We start from the raw sequence: 21681 nt of genomic DNA, 5'->3' as shown, positions 1-21681 counted from the left end.
TATAGAAGTACCACCATCCAGCAGGGATTCCTAGGACTATACGAGAGGTAGCTACCTACTACTACTACGACCACTACCACGACCACCACCACCACCACCACTACTACTACTACTACTACTACTACTACTACTACTACTACTACTACTACTACTACTACTACTACTACATACATACATACACACATACATACATCGCGGACGCACGAACCACGGCATAAGGAGCTTCACCCCTAGAATGAAAGCTCTCCCTATCGTACGTATAACATTTTCTTTTGCTTGTTAATCATAAAACTACACGTACGCCATCTGTTTTATAACATCTGAATTGGTTTAATAAACCAACTACCATCACCTAGCGGTGAATCACGGAAGGAAGTTGCTACATACTACATACATCGGGACAATTGAGCAGAGACCTAAGGGGCTTCACCCCTAAAAAAATCACAGCATATCCTACGAACGTATGATGATGAGTGGGGAGAAGCGTTTGTCAGCCCATCCACGCTTCCATCCGTCCGTTCGCTCTTGCTTCCGTCCGTCCATGCACCCGTCTGTGCGACCATACGTGCGTCTGTCCGTCCGTGCGTCTTCCATCCTTCTATGTATCCGCCCATGCGTCCGTCCATCCTTGAGTCGATCCGCGCACCTGCCTGTCTGTTCACCTTCCTGTCTGTTCGTCCGTGCATCTGTCCATTCGTCAGTCCATCTAGTGAACACTCCAATTACCACCATCTCGCATCTTTTTGTCGTTTATTCATCATATAGAAGTACCACCATCCAGCGGACATTCCGAAGTTTAAACGAGAGCTGGCACGATCGGAATAGAGGAGCGGCACACGCGCACAGTCTTACGGCCTGCGCTTCGTTTCTAGTTCCCACCTTTCACCACCGATAGTTCATGGCGACGCGGCCCAATTCTCGCTAAACCTGTGTGTTTAAAAAAACTGGTTTACTATTTAGAGGACTTCGTACTCTACTATGGCAAAGCTGAAAGCCGTTCTTTAGGCCTCACCTGTTGACGCCCATGTTAATTTACAGCGAAAGCCGTCCAGAGGGGGGATCATTCTTTCGTGGCCCAAATCTCGCTAAACCTTCCTAAAACTAAGGAGGTTACGCCCAGCGAGTTGAAAGTGGCATCCTTTTCTAGTAAGATAGTACTCAAAGTGCGCCCTTTTGTTACTAGTTTTTTAGTAAGCATCAAATTCAAAGCAAATTTTATTGAAGATTAAATCACTGATACTTGTCTCTGTAGGTTATTTTCGTCAGAACTCTTTTTTATTTATGATCAACGCGCGCGGCTTTCCTCCTCAATTCAAAAGAGTGTGCGCGTGCCACTCCGTTATTGTGGCCGTGGAGGGAGACCTTCTACAACGACGATGGTGACTACTGCTACTACATACATACATCGCGGATGCACAATCCACGGCTTAAAAAGCTTCGCCCCTAAAACACGGTTAGACTTTTCCTCAAGCTGTTTTTTCTCTAATATTAACGACATCAGCAATCAGGCTTTCAAATTTGTTCCTTTGAACTTGTTAGCACGTTTCCCTTTTGAAAAGTCACGCATTGGCGACTGCTTATGATGTGCAGACTTTGAGAGCTTGTCGAACTTTCATTTTCGAATAGCTGAAGCTCACAAGTAGGCCGAATGAGGAGCTAAATATATTTGATTCTTCATAGTTTAACGAGAAGACGAAGAAGTGTGTTTTGAATAGGAGCTACTTCTGCTAACTCCGGCGTATTTCAGTGGTAATTTAAGTCTGTTGATCGGTTTTCGCTGCTCCCTTGAGGGGATGGATGTAGACCACCCCGGGCGCCTGCCGGCACTAACGGCGTCAGCGGCGGCCGCCTCCAAGAAGCGGATGGGACAAGCGAGTGACAGCGACGGTGAAGATACTCATGCTTACTATCTCAGCAGTGATGACTTTTCAGATGACGGTTTCCAACCTGTGCTGAGCCGCAAAGCGAAGAGGAGGAACATGAGGACATCCTCATCCTCAACTAATCAAACTGTAAGTGAAGCGCCAAAATCGAACACTTATACCATCCTGTTTCTGCCTGCACTTCCTACCGTCAGCATGAAACGCCTTAACCGACGGTCTGTGTCGAGGTCTCTAGAAACGCTCATGCCAAATGAGATCACGGACGTAAGAGTGAACGCCACAAAGAATATACTGGCTGTTGACGTTTTGCACGCAAGTGCGTTGGGCGTTCTGCGCAGTGTAACTGACTTCGACGGCAACCAGGTGCGCTCTCATGTTCCCTTGGGATGTGATGTAGTAACCGGCGTGATCTACGACATAGATGTGGCTATTTCCAATAATGACTTACAATTTCTTGTCAAGTCAACAACTGATACTCCAATTGTTGATGTCACCCGGCTAGGCAAGTCTCGCTGTGTGAAGATTGCGTTTAAGAGCACATCACTCCCCTCTCACGTGAAGGTGGGGAATTCAGACATGCTGTGCGGCCTTTCATTCCAAAGCCTCTCCAGTGCCGTAAATGCATGAAACTTGGACATGTGAGCAGCGTCTGCGAGAATTCTGTGGTATGCCACCGCTGCGCCGAGCCCCATGAAGCGGATAAGTGCGTCGCAACTGTCAAGAAATGCTCTAATTGCAATGGATCTCATGAAGCCACATCGAAGGACTGCCCACGGATTCAGAAGGAAATTGCCATCTTGAAGGAGATGCTGCGCGATCACTCATCTCATCGAGAAGCCGCAGCTCAAGTCAGAAGGCGTCGTTCACGTCGACGTCGGTCTTCAAGGACGCCCGCTACCTCCTCCACACGTTTGCCAGATCCCTCATCAGTACCACCTCTTTTACCTCCCAGACCACATGCCGTGGGAAAGGCTGTAAAGGACAAAGCCAGTCAGCATACCCTAACTGCAACCGAGTGGCCTGCACTTCAAAGGGAAGCAGCATCAAGCGAACCGAAGGAGTTTCATGACGGCCAGTCCACGATCCCGGTTCGAGATCTTTCCAACCAAGACAGGCAAGTGACTGTAATCGTGCAATCATTAATTGCTACGATTCGCACGCTACTGATCAGCATACAATCTCCGTCTGCTAAGAGTGCACTGCAAATACTGGATGCACTGAATCCAGTTCTTTCTAACGTCGTATAAGCACAATGACTCAACAAAATCTCATCTTCCGCACTGAAGTTAAAAGAGCGTCGATTTTTCAGTGGAATGCCAGAGGCATGAAGTCCCGTATCTCGGACTTTCGTCAATTTGTTCGGGCCAATCAATTCTCTATACTTGTCATATGTGAACCAAACGTATCAAATCCTTATAGATTGTCCGGTTATGAAGCTTTTTCTTCAGCCGCTTGCGAAGAACGAAGCAAAGTAATTGTTTACATTCGCACAGACTTGACTTATCTTTCGCACCCAATAAGTTCAAATGACGACAATCAGTACGTGTGTTTTCGTGTAAAGAAGAATGCAGTTTCGTTCACGCTTATTGGTGGATATATATCTCCGTCATCGCGATATGACTGTGACAGATTAAAAGACATCCTAATGAGGACCCATGTGCCTCGGATCATCACCGGCGACTTCAACGCCCATCACATGCTTTGGGGGAGCACTAGAATGAATGCCAAGGGCCTGAACATTGTTACATTCGCTGCCGATTACGATCTTTCCATCATGAATGATGGTACCCCAACACATCTGCGGGGTCTCACGTATGGCAGTTGCCTTGACCTGACATTGGTGCCACGGTGCTTCTCTCACAAAGTGAAATAGTTTTACGATATTGAGACTCATGGGAGTGATCACATACCTACCTACGTGACGATCGATGATATCATAAAAAATTTCTCTTCCGGTGTTGTAATTGGCACTGACTGGTCGATGTTTACATCGCGTGTTGAGGACGCTTGCCAAGAAGGCCTCGCCTGCAGCCTGGAAAATACCGTAGCGGAAGCTATGCAAGCGTCCAAATGTAAATTACCATTTTCGTCTAAAATATGACAGTTTGACATCAAACTGGAAAGATTACGAGCTATACGAAGGCGTGCTGAACGACGATACAGACGCACAAGATCAATTTACGATCTGAGGGAAGCAAGATGGCTCCAGAAAAAGATTCAACGACGCATTTACAAACTAGAGATCGAACGCTGGAAAGCCTTCTGCGAATCTCTAGACCCTCATAAACCGCTGTCATATATCTGGAGAACAGTTCGTGGTCTTCGCTCCTCTCCGAAACAACGGCACCCTTTTAAAGCTTTGGCACTCCATCATGGAAAAACAGAACTCGAGGTGGCTGAAGAATTTTGCACAAGAGTTGCCGGGAATATTATGAACGAGAGCATAGACGCCGTGATCCTTCCTGAGACGCGATTACCGGAAATGGACATTCCATTCACTATGGAAGAACTGGAAGGTGTGTTAGTCGCTTCTAAATGCATGTCATCGCCAGGTCCTGATGGTATTACTTATAGTGCGTTGGGACATCTTGGACAAAAGCCAGAAAAGAACTTTTAACAAGCTTCAACAACTGCTGGCTCAGCAGCAGTGTTCCCCGAGAATGGAAAATAATTCGATTTATACCACTTTTGAAATCGGGAAAATCACCATTGGACTTGACAGCGTATCGCCCTATTGCCCTCGCAAGCTGCCTCGGAAAAGTGATGGAAAGAATGGTTCTATTTCGTCTCGAGTGGTACTTGGAACGATACACCAAATACCCTTCTTGCATGGCAGGCTTTCGTCGGGTCCGCTCCTCCATCGACTGTGTCCTTGACTTATCGACATTTGTTCAGCAAGAAAAAAGTCGCAAGCGCATATCAGTGGCACTCTTTCTTGACGTGAAGGGTGCATATGATAATGTAGCTCACGATGCCATCCTCACTTCTCTCGCAGCAATGGGCATTGGTGGATGAATGTTTCAATGGATAAAAGATTATATAACTGGCAGGGGTTTCTTTGTACAAACATATGAGGGTACAACTGCTGAACATTACACCAACTGCGGAGTACCTCAGGGAGGTGTTTTAAGCCCCACATTGTTCAATCTTGCCCTCATTGGTCTGGTGAAGGTTCTGCCAAAGTCGGTGTGCCTATCCATATACGCCGATGATATTTGCCTCTGGAGTGCTGCAGTTACTCGCCCTCAGGTGCGTGCACGAATACAGCGTGCAGCAACCCTCACAACAGCCTACCTTCAGAAACAAGGCCTAACTATATCAACTGTGAAGTGCGTGTTGATGGCGTTTACACGCAAGCCAATGACGCCATACCCTGTTTACATCAATAGGCAGAGTGTCAAATATGCATGGACGCATCGTTTTCTGGGCATAATAATCGACAGAAGTCTTTCGTGGAGCCCGCATTGTGCGTACTTGAAGAAGAGACTGCTATCTATTGTGCATATAATGAAATTCCTGTGCGGGAAAGCATGGGGAACTTCTTTGGCCTCCATGCTACAGCTGTACAGGGCCCTATTTTTGGGTCTATTGCGCTACAGCTTGCCGGTACTGACTAACACTTGCAAATCCAATACTCATTCATTGGAGAGTTTGCAGGGTCAGGCACTGCGTATCTGTCTAGGACTGCCACGATGCGCTTCTACTTATGCCACAATCATGCTTGCCAAAGACCATCTGGTCAGGACATATAGAGTTGTGGATTGCCTCAGAGCGCACATTAGACATGCTAGCCGTGTCGCCGACCACCACTTGGCCCTGCTATCCTCCGGAAGACCACGTGCTACGTTTTCAGACGTCATAGCCAAGCACCTAAACAGCATTCCATCAGGATATACGCCAACTGCAAAAATGGCATGTCCTTTGTGGTGCCTCGACCAGCCGCAAGTACGTCTAGAAATTCCGGGAATCAAAAAGAAAAGCAATCACTCCTGAGTAGCATTGAAGGAAGCAACACTACTATTATTACATGAGTTGTACTTAGACCGAAGGCAGATATACAGTGATGGGTCCGTCTCGTCTAGCAGCTCATCAGGTGCCGCTGTTATTCCGGCTGCAGCAATGACAATCAAGTTTAAGTTGTCGCATATGACTACATCTACGGCATCAGAACTTGCTGCTATAAGGGCTGCTTTACAATATCTCGTTCAAGAACGTCCAGGCAAATGAGTCAGATTCTGTGATTCGAAGGCAGTGCTTCAGAGTTTGCAGTCTGCCTTGCGTAGGAGGAGTCATCAACATTTGGTACAAGAAATAAGACATTGCCATCCTGAAGCTCTAGCACGAGGGCATGATATTATATATCAATAACCTACACGCGCAGAGCCTGGACATATCGGTATTACCGGAAATCAATTAGCCGATGATGCAGCCCGCTCAGCCCACGAAGGAACCCGTGTAGTTCCAATTCCTCTATCAAGGAATGATGCAGCAGGACAACTTTACGTGCTGGCTCGAGATCTCACATGCACGTTCTGGTCGTCTACCAGCTTCCAAAGGTGTCAATTTTATTAATTGGATCCTTCGCTCAAGCTAAATCTACCATCACAACTTTCCCGCTCCGATGCGACACTGTTATGCCGCCTTTGGTTGGGTGTTGCATTTACAAAGGTGTACTCCTTTCGCATTGGTATGGCAGACACTCCTACATGCGACTACTGCGGAGCTGAAGAGACCATCGAACACGTCCTGTGCAGCTGCGCTTGCTACGACACCCAGCGATGCCAGCTCCGGATGGTTTTGAATCAACTTGACCCCGGACCATTTTGTGTGCAGAAGATACTAGGACCTTGGGCATCTCCCTCAGTTACGCAGAAAGCGACTAAAGCACTGCTACATTACTTAAAGTCAACAAACCTGAGCGACCGCCTGTAGACTGTGCGTGATCCCCGAGTGTGCTCGTGATTGTGTGTACCTTGTCATCTCTCTGCAACCTCTTTTCTCCCCTTCATCCCTTCCCCAGTGCAGGGTAGCAAACCGGATGTGCGTCTGGTTAACCTCCCTGCCTTTCTTTGCATCTTTATCTCTCTCTGTCTCTCATGGTTTGACAGTGAGCTTCAAATTATTTCTCATGTGCTTGTCTGCAAGGGATAATTTTCATCACCGATCTCAACGTTATCACGAGCTACCGTAAAATCATTGTGGGTCACACACTGCGGTGGCATTTCAGCAAAGAATGACTTTGGGGCGGAGAGCTCCGACAGTCGGTTATAAGGCTTTCCAGATAGGACTGCGCATGCAATGTGCATCCTGTTTCACATTTGGACGAAATCTCGAAGTGTGCTACATCGCGATGCGCCAAACGCAGCAGTCGCGCATTAGTACCAGCTCGTGCGTGCGCAGACACTTGAGCTGCGTGGTGTTGAGCCGCGTTGTCATCTACAGCGGCGCGCTACTGCAGTGCTATCCGCACCACGTGCCATGCACTCCGAGATTTCCCCGCAATGTGGAATGGGCTGTACGTCTAGGCGCATCTCCGCAGCGTTTTGCACGTTGGTCTCACACATACCCAGAAACTATATATACCAAAATAGAGGAAACGCAGACCATGACGTTTTTTAGTATTCTTGAGAATCTGACAGTGACGTGTGCGAGACGCACCAGAACTGACACCTGGCTGGACACTACACGCGCAGAGCATCACCATATTGTGTGCGTGTGCGTGTGTTGAAGGAGGGGGTGGGGCGGAAAAAGAAGGCGAGTTCAGCGTAATGAGAAAACCGGCAGAGACGAGTGAAATTCCGGACAGTGCGGAAGTTTTTCTCTTTAATACGGCTGAACTTGGGAGTTGAATAAATCATTTCTATTCGTTAGCCACTTCACTCTATATTTTTGTGGACAGGATAGGGACGGCTGTCGTGTCCACAGCGTTTCTTCCTGTTCTGTGTTCTTACATGTGAGCGCGGCCTCAGTCAGCTTCTCCGGGTTCCTTCTCATCGCTTCTGAAACCGGCGTCGATTTTATGATTGATGCTTTGCTGAGAATCGAAGTGAGAACGAATCGCCACGTCACAAATTCCAGTAATTTCCAATTCTGCAGTGCTTCCTTCGCCATTTAATTGTAGACTGTGCCTGCGTGCGGCATTGGTGGTGACAAACTAATGCTACACGTGCGTGCCTAGCAGAAGAAATGTCAGCTGAAACTCGAGTCACTGTTTAATGGGACCACGTTATTAGATAGGGCGAGACCGCACGTGGTGGCAGCGTGGAAGGGCTGCCAGCTCTGCGAATTGGTGGCCTTTGCAAACATTTCGTGTCACAATTAGTACTGTGTAATCAGATTCGGGTGCACGTTAAAGAACCCCAGGTGGCGGAAATTTCTGGAACCCTTCACTACGGCATCTCTCATAATCATATGGTGGTTTTGGGACGTTAAACACCACATATAAATCATCAAATCACAATTAGTACTGGTCCTACTAATGAACTTTATATATAATAACTCGACCCACCTTTGCATTAGCAGTAGCGAACAGTTAATAGGTGGTCGATAACTGCACGTCGACGCAAAGAATGCAACCAGTGTAAAATTGAAGTAACTGCTTCTTTAAAACTTGCAGATTTTTGTTTTGTTTTGTTTTTTGAAGTCTGATAGATCAAGCACCGACTTTTTAACAGCGGCCTGAATTGATGTAGACAGAACTCTTTCCAGCTGGGCATTTCGTTATGGTGCATCCTTAAAAGCAACGGGCTTATCTATCACATTGTTGGCTTTAATGGATGAGGTGCAATATCGACTGTGATGTGAAATTAGGGCTGCGAAGCAAGCGCACAAAAATAGTTCTAAATATTTGTGCCGGCAGAATTCACCTTTGCCCGTCTTCATAAAAAGATTAATTATGACAAAAAGTTGACCTAAGATAAAGCTGAGACGTGTAATCTCAGCTGTGTAATCTTCAAGTAAGCTTGTAATTAGAATAGAAGCACCACAGCCTTACGTAGGCTGGAATTTCTTTCCTTGCTTTCAGCATTTTAAATAGAAGAGTAAAATATTTGTGACCAAAAATATTTTTTGGGTATGTTATTTTTTAATTGCAACACTTCTCTTACTTTTTTAGATGTCATAATGTTCGTGCAAGAAGAAAGAAGATGTAGAAGCAGCAAGACTACTTTTCTTAAAAGAAAAAAAAAAGAAACGTGGGTAGATCGTTACACCACCTCACATAGACCCGAGAACATCTAAGCTGTCCCTGCGAAAGGAGGAATGCGCCCTCATTAAAAAGAAGGCTAATTGCAGCACCAGCAAGTGAAACGACCCGAACGAACAGAGGTGTGTCCCCGACTTCGTAGCGAAACTAGGCACCCCCTCACTCAGTTGATTGCGGGACACCGTCACACGAGACAGCAGCGCCACCAGCGTTCCTGAACCTAATCTCTCCTTGCACCGGTGGACAAACGACGTCCAGCCCCATAATCATAAGGAACAGGTGATGAAGGACGGGGGGTGTTTCCAGTGTGACAAACAATGTAACTATGATGGCTGTCATCATCATGTCGTTAGGCGAACTGGCGACCTGCAGCTTGTGTCTTAGTCGTTCGTTAGCGGAGAGCGTACGTTTACGCCGTAATTACACTCGCCAGGCACAGCGACTACGGGTTTCTGTTGTCTTTGGATGCCACTGGAATAGGCTTGCAAACCTGAGGCGGAAAAATATAAACGTTCGTAACAATTTTACGTTTGTTTTATAAGCAGCAAATTTGGTGCTTTCCTATTCTGAGTTTTCTTTTTATTTGCTGTGATTTTCTAGGGGTTGTCATATTTTCGATTTCATGTCATGCAGAAACGGCAATCGATTCCTACGTCTGGGCGAAAACTCTCGCTTCTCCTAACAATCTCAGATAACGTGCCTAATATTTTATTCGTTTGTACAATAAACGGTTCTGTTTGCTTTCAATTTTGGTTCTCAAATATATAATCACTCTTCGCGATCTTTGTTCTACTGATTCTCTCCTTTTTTTCTATTGTCTTTCGGCTGCTAATACCTTTTTAATGGTTCACATCATGAGCCTACGTCTGCAATTAGATGCTATTGTCGAACCCACTAATAATAATATTCAAGTGCGACAAAAATTCTATTGCTGTAACCAAAAAGTATTATATAAGGGTTTCACAAAAACGTGAAATTGGAGTATGACAGGCTGTTCTGAGAAACATATATAATAAAATCATATGAAATACGCCACAGAATTCACTGATAAAGATGATAGAGCTACCAATTTTTTGGAGAGGCCTGACAATTTGGACTCTCCCATCACACCGCCACAAGTCACATAGTGCCAGTGTATGATTGGTATTGTCTGAAGTTTCAGACACCGAAGCTTTTTTTCAGACACCGAAACTGTTTACTCAAATGGCAGTGCATATCGAAAAGCGTATTACCAGAAGCCACCGCCATAGCCACAATATCGCAGGCTTTAAAAGATGGTTTTGCCTCACGGCCTTGACGCTATGCAAAATAGCATACTACAAACCGGAGTAGTGCTCGGGGACGTTGGGGTTGGGACCAGGGTTTCAGCAGATTGAGTTCTTTGTTCTCTTTTAAAGATGATAGTCTTTCTTGGGGACCTTCGACGGAAAAATTTTGGTCTGTCTGTCTGTCTGTCTGTCTGTCTGTCTGTCTGTCTGTCTGTCTGTCTGTCTGTCTGTCTGTACATTTGTCTGTTTGCATGCCCTTACCGTTGCCTCAAACGACACCAAACGGCCAACCCCATCTACAGCGCTCACCAATATTGCTCAGGATTGAGCAATTGTCAATTAAAAAGCCATTATTGCGCATATCTGAGGCACCATAACAACACGTCGATGTTTTTTATGTGCATCTTTTTACTAGAGAAGGCACACACAAGGAATTATAAGGACGTAGTTTTTATCACGCTGCGCTGACAGTGCAACGTGATGCTGAAAATTGTAAGTGTTTCCAACGCTTTCCTAAGACGACACGGTGGTGGCACCTGCCCAACGCTTAGCGTTCTACACCTTATCACCTCCGAGACAAGCGCGCATCTTTCTCAGCGGGCACGCACACCTTCCTTCGTTTTCGAACTGCTAGAGGGCGCTTGCGTCCAACGCCCTCGGTGCGCTTGTTCACCTCCACTACACGCTTGGGGCACTAACGCAGCGCCTCCAGAACACCATTCACCAATTTTCTTGCGCAGAACATCAAATAAACGTTTTGTTCACTCTCTTCAGACGCAAGACTATCGCCTTTCGACGACATATGGAGTGTAACACGCTGATTCGGGGCCATTTTAACATGAAAGAGTTTTATGCCAAGTTCACCACGGCTCAACTGATGTATTTTTGTTACAGATATGGCATTGCAATATATTCTCCTACATATTGCAAAGAAAAAAAAACGAAAAGGAAAGAGTACCACGCAGCGTCAAACCAGCACCCTCTCGGATTCACAGCGAGCGGTGCTAACCGCTATGTCACAGAGCGTAAGTTGCCGAAAATGGAAACGGCGAGCCATTTATATACACCATACACCGTTTGGAGGTCCTCACAGCTCCGAAACTGAGCGCGGTTTCATTATCAGAGTATCGTGGTGGCGCGACAGGCTCGCGTTGGTTGCGCTCTAAATGTCGTGAAAGGGCCACCACTATGAAGCATAATCTCAGTTGTGCGCGTGCGCTTATCAGACGTAATTCGGGAGAGGATAAAGATCATCTCGCTCGCTGTCATGGCCGCGTTTACGAAAGGATCGAGTGCACTGCTGACAAAGGATGATGCCAGACTTGTGAGAGTTGTTCACGATTGTCCTGTATATATTAAGCGCTCATTTCGCGTGCCTTTCTTTCTGTCTGAACAGCGCACTTCAGGTGTCGAGCTGTGAAAGTCGTTAGTCCTCGTCCGTTATGTGTGCGCCAATTTTGTTCTTGCTGTTCTTAACGCAACTTCGCAATGTTATGCTGTTGATAAAACAATACACAATAAGTGCTCAACTACCTCTGTGAATGCACGTTTCATTTTTGTGTTATACTGATTCCTAGATGAGGGATACAGCAAGTTTTTTTTCTTCAAAAATTTTTCATTCCGTTACTTCTCGGAAAAAATAACCAACAACCAAAATTGATTGTTATAACGAACAATGCATTTGTGGACAATGATGTGCGTGGGTTATTCAACCATAGAAAACATGCAAATCTTGATGGTGCATCAGGATTGTTATAAACGATATATTGTTAAAACAGATATAATTATAAATGGGTTCTACAACTTTAACTAGACGTCTGGACATCCATTGGATTATTAGGTATAGTATATAATCCTATGGTCTTCTTGTCCAAAATTAACAAAAAACAAAGATTTCGAATATGGCGAATAAATGTAGGAAAATAAAAACGCAATTGCAGTATACAGGTTTTTAAACAAGCCATGAATCCTCGAAGACGTGACTATAAAAGCCTTACGTTATAATAAAAATTCTGGCAATTTCCCGAAGGCTGGAGGATGCATTACGTACATGGGGCTTTGTCGGATACCATTATTGTCCTATTGCAAATAAAAGTGAGAAAGAACTGCAAATAAAAACACGGCCGTTTTTCTTACGTGTGAGATAAAGTTCTAGAGTATGGCACCTTTACCCTAAATATAAAAAAAACATGTCTGCAGTTTCTGTTTTTTGACATAAACATAACCGTGTATTTCGTTTGGCGTAACACGCAAACTCTCTTCAAGTTTAAAAAATTCCATATTCAGCCTCCTTGTTTCTCTTTATAAGTCTCACGTACATGTTATTAAGCATGTTATTTTTAAAGTTGCCCCGGCGCTTAGACAACCAGACATAATCTTGATCACAGTGACCATCTGACGCGGTGACGTCACAAGTAATACCGAGCAAGCACTGGTGGAGAGGCCAAATAATAATGCAATTGCCAGTTCCCCCTTACCTGCAGGTCCTCACTACCAATAAGTGCCCTTGGAAGTGTGAAAACATTTACCTATAGATGATATCGCGAATACACATGAACACCGCCACCCTGGGCTGTTAAACAAACTTTTTTGATACTTCTGCACATCAGTACGTGAATAATTTAGGCATATAATATGAAATGCTTCAACAGAACTGTTTTTGCGCGTAGGCGTCTACCGTATCAACTGCTCGTTTAGTTGTTAAAGATTCTAAAGGTTATGGCTAATTCCTATTAAGGTGGCACCAAGGCCAATCGTTTAAGACAGTACAGGTACGCTAAGAAAGAGAAACAAGAATACGGAAATTCAAAGAAGGACCTAAGATACATTTTTTTTTTTTTGCACGTAAGGCGTGCAATGTTTAACTGACTCCAGGCTCACCTCCTGCTGCGCCTAGTCGAGCACCTCGTCGTGTTCACACGTCTTCCACTGCGCTTCCCAATGATTGAGAACCTTAAAAAAAACATACTGCCATATGGTGTTCTGGTGGTGAGATTCATCACACAGTCGGATAAATGTGCATTGAGCATGAGCTTGAGCATTTTCTTTTTTTTTAAGTCACAAATTACCGATATTGTCATTCATTGCTGAAAAACAATAAAGCTTTATCGTACAATGCTAAACAAAGTAATAAGCGTAAATTTAGGACAATGAATATGAATTGGATACCAGCCGCAAGGGTAGCATCTCTATAGAGCTGAAGTGCCAGAGGCGCGTACACTATGCGAGGTCAATACACGTTAAACAACACCAAACGGTCGAAATTTCCGCAGCCCTCCACTAGGGCGTCCCTCGAAATCGTATCGCGGTTATGGCGTGCCAAACCACAACAATTATTATTAAGACAAACGGAGATAGCAGAGTTGGCTAGGGAATGAATTGGGGTAACATAATTTAGAAGACATTAAATAGAATCCACAATTCGCGTAATGCGTAGGAAAAATAACCGGAATAGCTGAGAAAGGCGGAACGGGTACCAAGGGATAGTAAGCGCCACCTAGAACCGCTGGAGGTTGATGGGGTGATAGTTCGTTTAAAAAAATGGCAGCATATCAACGGAGTGAATGATGGAGAGTGGGGCGCATCAGTCCGTCCATTCGTTCTTGCTTCCGTCCGTTCATGCGTGCGTCTGTGTGGCCGTCCGTGCGTCCATCCGCCCGTCCGTGCGTGCGTCTGTTCGTGCGTCCGCACGTCCATATGTGCGTCCGTCCCTGCGTTCGTCCATGCATCCGCTCCTGCATCCGGCCGTGCGTCCATCCATCCGTGCAGCCATCCGTGCGTCCGTCCATGCATCTGTCTGTGTGGCCGTTCGTCCACCTATTCAACACTCCAAGTACCACCATCTCGCATCTTTTCATCATATATTCCTCATATAGAAGCACCACCATCCAACAGACATTTCAAGGACTAAACGAGAGGAGGCACACGTACACTTTCTTACGGCTTGCGCTTCGGGTCTGCTTCCCACCTTTAACCACCTCGAGTTCATGGTATATACTAGTTCACTGTATTCTTGGCACTGAGGCCCAACGCTCGCTAAACCTTTATAAAACCAAGGAGGTTACGCCCAGCGAGCATAACGTAGCAACCCTTCCCTATTGCAAAAACCAGCGCCACTGGGTACCAGCGTCCAGCGCCATGCCTGACTATGGGCCCAGTATGGCGCTGGTACCAGCGCCTTTCAGTGCAGGTACTGGGACGCTGGAGCGGCAGCTTCCCAGTACTGTGCGCAAAATGGCTTCCCAGGGATAAAACGGGGGTGCCCATTTGCCATAAATAAATAAATAATTATATAAATAAAATAACGCGCATTCGCAATGAAAGTAAACAAATAAAAATTGAAAAAAATAAATCACCGCTTGACGGGATTTGCACTCGCTACTTTCTCATCACTAACCGAGTACGCTACCCACTATGCTACGCCAGAATGTGCTTGTAGGGTTGTAAAACGATTATTTATCCGAAGAACATGCCGTTCAACTTCATGTTCACATGTGGCACAGTCAACACTGACACGACATTCCTTTTCAAATAACAATTGCTATTGATTCGACAGTGACGAGCGCTTCCGGGCACCCAATAACGTGCAGATATTAGCAAGAGTGCAAAGTTTTTTTGTTTTTTTTTGAAGCATCTACATTTTAACTCTGAAAAATCTCAAATTGACTGGAGGAGCAGCCACAGATTGTCAGCTTTTGCTGTCGATAGTTTTTTTTTCTTGATAGTCGTTTTTTAGCACTTGCTACTGGTCAACAAGTACAGATGAGTTACATGTCTTGTTTGGTAGATATCGACGCACACGAGTGAATATTGAGTTTTTTTTTTCGCGCAAGCGACAATGTAGCAGTACACATCCGGCGTGCCAGAATACATATTTGCAGTTATATCGATACCTGCAACTAAGAAACCGCCGAAGAAATGACTAATGTAATCCAATGGAAAAGTATGCCAGTATGTTAGTTCACTAACGCGTACCAAATTACCAACTCAAAATTGCGCGTTGTTTGTTTGTTTTGTTTGTTTATTAATACTGTCAACCCCAGCTGGGGTTTTTACAGGAGTGGAAAACAAATGAAAGAAATGGTCATGAAATACGTTACAAAATAGAGACATACAGCGAACACAGGTATTTACACTAAAAGACAAAGTTAAACACAGGCATGTGCACTTGCATTCTGCGCATAGAAAACAACAATTAACAAAGCGAGAGGCAATATACATTGACATCGTGAATTATGACGCATCTATTTCGGAGAAAATAAGCGATTCTAAAGCTGCAGAAAACGCCGTGATAGAGGAAGACATCGCGACTTTGTTTGGTAGTTCATTCCATTCTTTAATTGCCCTCGGAAAGAAGCTGTATTTAAATGCGTCGTTTCGGGTGGCTGGTGGCTGTATATATAAATTGTGCCTGTGTCTAGAGCGCGGATCTGGAGAAATTTCAAAGAAATCTAATGAGTTGATTTTAACCTGACTACGAATAATGAGGAATAGGAATTTCAAACGGTCATACTTAGTTCTAAGTTCTAAGGCTTGTAGGTTTGCACGGTTGCAAAGATCGGAAGCAGAGTGCATACGTTGATATTTATTGAATATAAACCTGGCAGCCATTCTTTGAACTTTCTCCAGTTTATGTAGGTTAGTGGTGGTATGAGGGTCCCATACTATTTTACAATATTCAATTATTGGGCGTACTAGCATTTTGTACGCAAGACTTTTTACTTCGGGTGTTGCGTCATGTAACCTGCGCCTCAGACCCCATAGAGTTTTGTTTGCCTTTCTACAGGTGACGTCTACGTGAGTATTCCACCTCAAATCTGGAGTGAATATTAGCCCTAAATATTTATATTCTGTTACCCTTTTTAGATAGTGGGAACCAATATTGTAATTATATTTGAGAGGTACCTTTTTTCTTGTTATGCTCATGCAAACTGATTTTACGGGGTTTAGAACCATCTGCCATTCATTACACCATAGTAAAATTTTGTTTAAGTTGTTGTTCAGGTCTACCTGGTCTCTCAGGGATGTGATCTTGTTATATATAACGCAGTCATCTGCAAACAATCTCACGGGAACAGACAAATCTGAGGGCAGGTCATTTATAAAAATAAGAAATAAAAGAGGCCCCAGAACACTGCCTTGAGGCACACCGGATATAACGGGTCTGGACTTCGATTTAATTTTATTTATTTCTACGTACTGTGTACGAGAATGGAGGTAAGAAATGAACCACTGAGTAATATTTGAGTTTCTGAATATTTCATTTACTTTTAGTAAGAGTTTGGGATGCGAGACCTTATCGAAGGCTTTGGCGAAATCTAAGAATATTAGGTCAATCTGTTCCCGTCGATTAATTGCCTGCGCAAAATCGTGAACTGTAACAACAAGCTGCGTTACTGTAGATAATCCCCTTCGAAAGCCGTGTTGCACAGGTGATAATAAATTGTGAGTGTCTAAATAATTAGAGAGATGCTTACACAGTATATGCTCAAGCAGTTTGGAGCAGGTACTCGTAAGAGAGATAGGCCTGTAGTTACCCACTTCTGAAGTGTTCCCACTTTTGTGAACTGGTATTATTTTAGCTTCTTTCCAGGCTACAGGAAATGAGGCTTGATTAATTGAAGTTTGAAAGATTATAGTAAGATACTTTGCGACCCATTGAGCATATCTATATAGAAACTCGTTCGGAATGCCGTCTGGACCAGCGGATTTCTTAATGTCAATGTGTAGAAGAAGGTTTAATACTCCTTCTTCGTTGATTAACGGGTCGGATACCGGAGGGCGATTGGAAGCGTCAGAAAGGGACGGAAGGGTACCATCATCTTCGGTGAAAACAGAAGAAAAAAAAGAATTGAAATTTTCCGCGCGTTCAAGGGCAATTTTTTCATCGACCGGTGTATTCTGTTGCTCGGACGGGTTTACATACCTCCAGAATTTGCTAGGTGCTTCGTACAGAAATTTTTTCAATGTTACATTAAAAAATCTTTCCTTAGATTCCTTGACAAGACGATTTAGATCAAGCCTCATGTTATGAAGTGCAGTCTTGTTCTGGGCACTTGGATCACGAGAACAAGCTTTTCTCTTCCTTTTAATCCTCCGTTTGACATGAATTATATCTCTCGTGATCCAAGGGTTATTTCTTTTACACTTTTTAAAACTTTTAGGAATAAACCGCCTAATGCATTCCATTGTTATATTATGAAAATATTCCCACAAGCAGTTAGAGCTACCATTTGATTCATAAATAGCAGTGAAGTTACAAAACGACCTTTCAAGAAAATCCAAAACACTAACATCATCGGCAGCTTGAAAGTTCGGATAAGTGATGCCCGATTTCTGCTGTGAGGTGCACGACGACATGCTCATGGACAGTATAATCATCTTGTGGTCTGATAAACCCTCTTCAACAAGGCAATCATTCACATATGAAGTCAAAGCGTTGGATAATAAAATTAAATCAAGTACAGAGGACCGTGTTGCACATACTCTAGTGAACTCATTTACAACCTGATGTAAATTGAAAGAGAATATTAAGTCGAGAAATAAGTCACAAGAAGCATCATGTGAGTCGACGGCCACATGCGAATGCCAATCAATAGCCGGAAGATTGAAATCACCTAGTAAGATGATTACGTACGAGTCAGAGAAGTACCGGGTCCTGCGCTCAGAAGGAAGCTTTTGGTGACAGCCTACGTTACTGAAAGCACGACACATCGATCACCGCCGCTCCTTGTGCGGGCACCGCGCACGCGGATAAACGATCGATTTCGGCTCAGGGATGTCTAAAATGTACTTTACAGTCATTCTTACACTTCAGAATTGTGCATACTTAAAGTAAAAAGCGCCGGCAGCAGATACACCGACGCGGGCAGTACGATATATGCCTCGCTGGGACGGGGCACTGGGTAAGGCTGCTTTCGAAGCAGCTGAGTTGCGAAGCTTGAAGTTTCTGCATTTGAGCTTCGCAGCATTTCTAACAGTTCCCTATCTGTACCTGAAGTAAGTGGAAGGTCCATGAATGCCACAAATGCATTTACGGAGTGGCGACGGCATGTGACAGCCGTTTTTCTGGGCTCCGCTGGCAGTATACAGTGGGCGTGCCAGTGTACAGATATATGCAGTTATATCAATAGCAACACTTAAAAAAAACCACTCATTGAAATACCAATGCAATCCGCTGAAAACGTATGCCAGGGAGTCAGTTCACGAAGGCGTACCAAATTACCAACTGAAAATTGCGTGTTGTTACATATCAGTCAGAAAAGTACCGGCTAAGCGCGGCCGGCAGCTTTCGGCGACAGCCTGCGTAGCTGAAAGCGCGACGTTCGATAAGTCAGCGCTCCTTGTGCGAACATCGACACAAGACAAAATAGTTGATTTAGGTTCATGGAAGTCTAAATTATGCTTTACAGTTATTCTCACACTTTAAAGTTGTACGTACACGAAGCAAGAAGCGCCGGTAACATATATACCAACGCCGCTGGCACGACAGGTTTGATTCTCGCTGGGCCGGGCACTGGGTAACACCGCTCTCGAAGCGTTGGGTTGGTATAGTTGAAGATTCTGCAATTGAGCTTCGGAACATTTCTAACTCTTACCTGAAGTAAATAGAAGGATAAGCATGACCAGACATAGATTTATGCGGTGTGGCGGAATCGACCGACAGCTTTTTTTTCTCGCCTCCGCTGGGAAACCTTGCGAAGTGATTGAGAGAGCTCATTTACGTTTCCTTGCCACTTTGCGGCAAAAACAATTTCCTGTTTCTGTTAGGAGTGGCGTGCAGCTCCAGGCTTACAAACACCGCAATTTCGAATCGTTACAGCAATACACGAATGATGCGAATATGGCCGGTTTACGCGGGGGCATATGCCAAAAAGGTGCATTATATTTGTAGCGATGCGTACGTGCACCGCAAAAATTACGTATGCTCGGTATATGTTAGTGTAGCATCGCTCCCTGCCGTCGAATCAAGCGTTTTATATCCAATGACACCGAAACAAACCAAGGCACACGCTACAATAACATGCATGCTGCAGCTGCGCTGGTAGAAACAGTGCGTGCTCCAGTATTCACCAGCGCTAGCCAGTGAAAATTCCAGCGCTTCCAGCGCTTCGCAGTGGGCTCAAGCATCATAGCGGTTGAGCCAGCGCCCCTACCAGTGCGACACAGCTTTTTCTCAGTGCGCCCAGCGAAGTGCCAGTGATTCCAAGCATGTGCCAGTGTCTCCAGTGTGTACCAGTGCCAAAAAACGTACTGGCATCACGCTGTTTTTGCAATAGGGTTTCTTGTCAGATAGTGCTCAACGTACATGCCAATGACTGCTAAGGGAGAATGAGAGACAGTAGATTTTGACTTTTAGTTAACGCGCACGCTGCGAATTTTTTATTGTTCAACAACGGACAGAAAAAATCTCCCACCGGCACCACCTTGGAGGTCAAAATGTAAGACTGGTTACACACTACTACTACGACTACGAGGGATGAACGGGTGCGGATATAAGAAGCTTCGCCCCTGAAATTGCAGGTGTAAAACATAATGAGGTTGTGCAACGCAGGGTGAAATAGAGATAGCTGCGAGACGCCTCCCTCTTGCAGTACATGTAAAAACAGCGCGATGTTTATGAAGGCGCAGAGGGTGATTATGATGAAATATTGCCTGCGCCCATGGCCGTAAAACCCACCTGAATGTATTGTATCACACTGCTCGCATTATCTTCGAACGCATGTTTTACAATGCGCCTTTACTTTTAGTGTTTGGTAAGCGTGTGAATTGCCACATTTATTATGCTTTACAAATAAATTGCGTCAATGGCAGTCACGTCTGCGTCCGTCAATTGTTTGAACTCGGCAGGGCACCCATTTTTAGGAAACGTTGCCGACGTAACATGCTGCAGCGTGAACGCCAGACTTGAGCCGCAGCGTGTGTCCTCGATTTGCAGCGTACCGACTATTCTTTACAACACAATCCTTCCTGCACCAAAAAATCGAGGAAACAGGAAAGACAGGCTTGTTTCTTTGCACGTGCTTTGCTTGATGCTGGTTAAAATAAAAAAAAGTTTAGCAGAAAGGGGTGGAAAGAACACTTTTGGATTCACAATCATGAAATCCAGCGTCTCAGTTTTATGCGAAGTCTTTCCTTTTCTGGCATGTGTGTGGGACCGTGCCGAGCAATTTCAGCAATCGCAGCCATCGCGCCACGTTTGCGTATGAGTGCGGGACCGAGATGCGAAGTTTTCGCTTCGCTTCCACTAGAGAAGTCACTCGTGCTTATGAAAACGCGAGCGACATGCTCGTTTCTCTTTCTTGTCACTAGCCATCAAGAGGTGTGCTTCACCAACCGACAACAAGCGAAATGGCGTCAGCCATTTGTCTTAAGCATCACTTGAAGAGCCGTTTCATACGCCTCATTTAAGCCCTACAAACTGGTTGCTTGAAGGAAAAAAAAGACAAACGATATCAACCGAAATCGAAGTGAGCCACATTTTTCTCTGAAGTACGCTTGCGTTCCCAGCTGTGTACAGCTTAGAAGAAGGACCCATATTTTGAAGACACGCTGGGCCTATGATTGTGTGCGTCATGCATGAATTTACCGTATAGTCACATGTCTGGATTGTTGTGTAGAAGCCAAAGTTTTCAAATACTGCAAAACGGTGGTGCAATCACCTTTACTGCGAAGGTCTGAATGAAACATTTCCTTCCATTCGTACCATCCGGCCGTGTCTTTAGAAAACTCCTAGCTCCACCTGAGGAGCAGGGGTGAATTTTGAAACTATAAAGTCAAACACATGGTGACCTTTATAGATTGACGGAATAAAATAATTCATTTAAAAAACGAACCTCTGAGAAAGTATGAAATAATTGAATGAAACATAATAAACCTTTTCTTGACCTATTTTGGAGAGGTAGGTTGGTATTTCAAGCCAAGCTCTGATGCTGTGAAGGCTAGTAGGCACTTGGTAATCTCTTAACTTAATCTTTTCCACCTATGGCGTGGAACACCAAGACCACAGAGAAGCTTTTGTCTCAATTACTTAATTTTATATCACAGCTTTGATAGCAATAATGTAGAACTATCGTATCATATATATATATATATATATATATATATATATATATATATATATATATATATATATATATATATATATATATATATATATATATATATATATATATATATATGCGATATTGTTCTTGTTGCACGTAAAACTCAAACATACATAAGCGCCATCCGTGTCGTGCAAAGTAAAAACGCTGATGCACGCCACCAGTTGAACCAATTCATCTTTTTTGTGATAGTTGATACGGGGGACTGGTAGTAATGCTTT

At 44.5% G+C, this 21681-nt stretch overlaps 1 protein-coding gene across 1 annotated transcript in view; it reads left to right on the top strand.

The window, feature by feature from the left end:
• Positions 1 to 21681, top strand: part of LOC142774977 (cell adhesion molecule Dscam1-like) — a 480705-nt gene that overhangs the window by 308959 nt on the left and 150065 nt on the right. The window lies entirely within an intron of this gene.

Source organism: Rhipicephalus microplus, chromosome 2, assembly GCF_043290135.1.
Source record: "Rhipicephalus microplus isolate Deutch F79 chromosome 2, USDA_Rmic, whole genome shotgun sequence".
Taxonomy (NCBI): Eukaryota; Metazoa; Arthropoda; class Arachnida; order Ixodida; family Ixodidae; genus Rhipicephalus; species Rhipicephalus microplus.
Note: the sequence above shows the minus strand (reverse complement) of the source record. Positions and strands in the feature narration are given on the sequence as shown.